The 2,288-nt window shown below is 46.9% G+C and overlaps 1 protein-coding gene across 1 annotated transcript in view; it reads right to left on the bottom strand.

Annotated features, from left to right (window-relative positions):
* LOC106820716 overlaps positions 1-1,890 on the bottom strand; it is a 29,698-nt gene extending 27,808 nt beyond the window's left edge. The window contains exon 1 of the mRNA XM_014825226.1: positions 1,645-1,890. The gene's annotated coding sequence lies outside the window, so the exon portion shown is untranslated. The remainder of the gene's footprint in view (positions 1-1,644) is intronic.
* Positions 1,891-2,288: the final 398 nt, after the last annotated feature.

Genomic DNA, 2,288 nt, shown 5'->3' with positions numbered 1-2,288 from the left:
TATATATATATATATATATATATATATATATAGTGTGTGTGTGTGCCGTGTGTGCGTGAGTGCATGCGTGCGTGCGTCCGTACGCGCGCGTGTGGGTGTTACATAAACCATACCAGTAATCTCTTAAGGACAAGATTCACGACTACATCGTTGCGTGTAAATTAATTGAGCAACTAAATCAATACTTACACGCGTAAATGGCGATATATGACTGGAAGTCGAGTCCGATATAATAAAAACCAGAAGACTATAAGTGTTAGTAGCAGTCAATATTGGCCTATATATATATATATATAACACCGCAACCACGCCTACGTTGTCGCTATGCAACTGGGTTTCCCTACTTGCTGTACAGGCGAAACCAGTGCTACATTTACAGTGAGATTGCTACTATACTACTGCTGCTTGCTACTATTATAAATCATACTACTACTGCTACTTGCTACTACTACTACTACTACTACTACTACTACTACTACTACTACTACTACTACTACTACTAATAATAATAATAATAATACTAATACTACTACTGCTATCATTACCATTACCATCAAGTACTACTACCATCAAGTATCAAGTATCACGTATTACCATTACTAGCAACAGAGCTTCTACTCCAATTTAGCTTAATTTTCATGCCGTTCATTCGCCGTTAAATTTCTCCTGCCGCGTATTCGTGCAATTCGTCAATTAACTTGGTTCGCGGCAATAATACTCCGACTTCCATTACGCGTGGCCGGTATGAATTTATCTAAGCCGGACTGCGGCTATATGAGTGACAGTTACCCACTTATGACGGGCGACCGGGACCACTCTATCGCCACCGTGTCGGCGTCAATAAACACATCTCGTCTGTCGATTCGTGTGTCGATCGGCCTGACATCTCCGCAGCGAATGCCTCTATCACATTTCGCGATGAGAATGAAAGCAGAGGTTGCTAATGGTAATCGGGAGGTTACGAAAAGTCGAGCGAGTGACCGACATTAATAGAACGCGTGCGAATAGATAGATGGGAAAATGGATCGTATTTATCGCTGACTAGTCGCTGGCTTAATTCGTTTGAAAGCATCACTGTTAGTCAGCTATTTATCTGCACTGATTTTTGACTTTAGCGTAAAGTTGGGGCTGCGATGTGCATTGCTAGCAACCATATGTATCTCTATCTTTTCCCACACTAGCACCTGTATAGCTATGAGTGCCTTTTGCGCGATCTTGCTCCCTCCCTTTTGCCCCTCTTCTCTGTATTTATTTCTCGCTAGTTCTTTTTGGTTCCACAACTGTCTCTTTTTTCTCTCTCGTCTCTACAGGTAGTCTGACGACACTCCACTATGACATTGCGAACCCACCTTAGTCTGGTTGTGTTGTTGCTGCATGCTCTCTTTCTCACCACCTTTCTCTCTCTCTCTCTCTCTCTCTCTCTCTCTCTCTTTCTCTCGCTCACTCGCTCGCAATCACTTTCTCTCCCTCGCCCGCTCTCTCTCTCCCGCAATCTCTTTTTCTCGCGCGCTCTCCGTCTACCGCTTCTCTCTATATACCCTTCTTTCTATCCACGCCTCTCTCGCTCTCTGTCTTTCTATCTCTTTTGCTCTCTCGTTTCTGCACGCAGGCTAACAACACTTCAGTGCAGTAATGCGCACTTACCTCAAGCTGGTAGAATTAGGTATGGTTGTCTGATTGCAGCTCACTGCTGTTGCGACCGCCGCCTGTAAAACTTTCTTTCCTTTGCTTTACTCAGTTTGTCGTCGTTCTTGATGTCGATAGCTCTCTTGCTCTTGTCGCTGTTCTCTCTTCCTCTCTCGCTTGTTACTGACTCACTCTGTTCCGAGTTCGCACTCTCGTCTCTTCTCTACTCGCTCGAGAGCTGTTGCGATGTCCTTGTTGCCGCTGATGTCGCTAAACTGAGTGTGCCTGCATAGGTGTCGGAGGCTGAGGGCTGATGTTTTGCGCACGGGTGACGCCCGCGCCACCACGCGGCGGCGCATGCATGCTGGCGTCACGCCGCGCGCCATGGCAACGCGTCTCGAATCGGTTCGCCTACGAGACTCGGCCGCGTGACTCCCACGCGTACTGCTGCGAACGGCCCCGCCGCCTTGCAATTACGGCCCGGAAATCCATTCGTTCTGCGGGGACGAGCGGTTGTTTTTTCCTGCCCTATAGGCCCATGTCTTCCGCATGTATGCGTCGGCGAAATGGCCCCATTGAGTGGACTAACAGAATCGCTCGGGTCGAATGGCTGCTACTTATAGGCTACGTGGTGGTTAATGGGCATAAAAATTGCTTGTAAA

This window comes from Priapulus caudatus, unplaced genomic scaffold, assembly GCF_000485595.1.
Source record: "Priapulus caudatus unplaced genomic scaffold, Priapulus_caudatus-5.0.1 Scaffold44, whole genome shotgun sequence".
In the NCBI taxonomy this organism is placed as follows: domain Eukaryota; kingdom Metazoa; phylum Priapulida; class Priapulimorpha; order Priapulimorphida; family Priapulidae; genus Priapulus; species Priapulus caudatus.
This window is presented reverse-complemented; position numbering and strand designations above follow the sequence as displayed.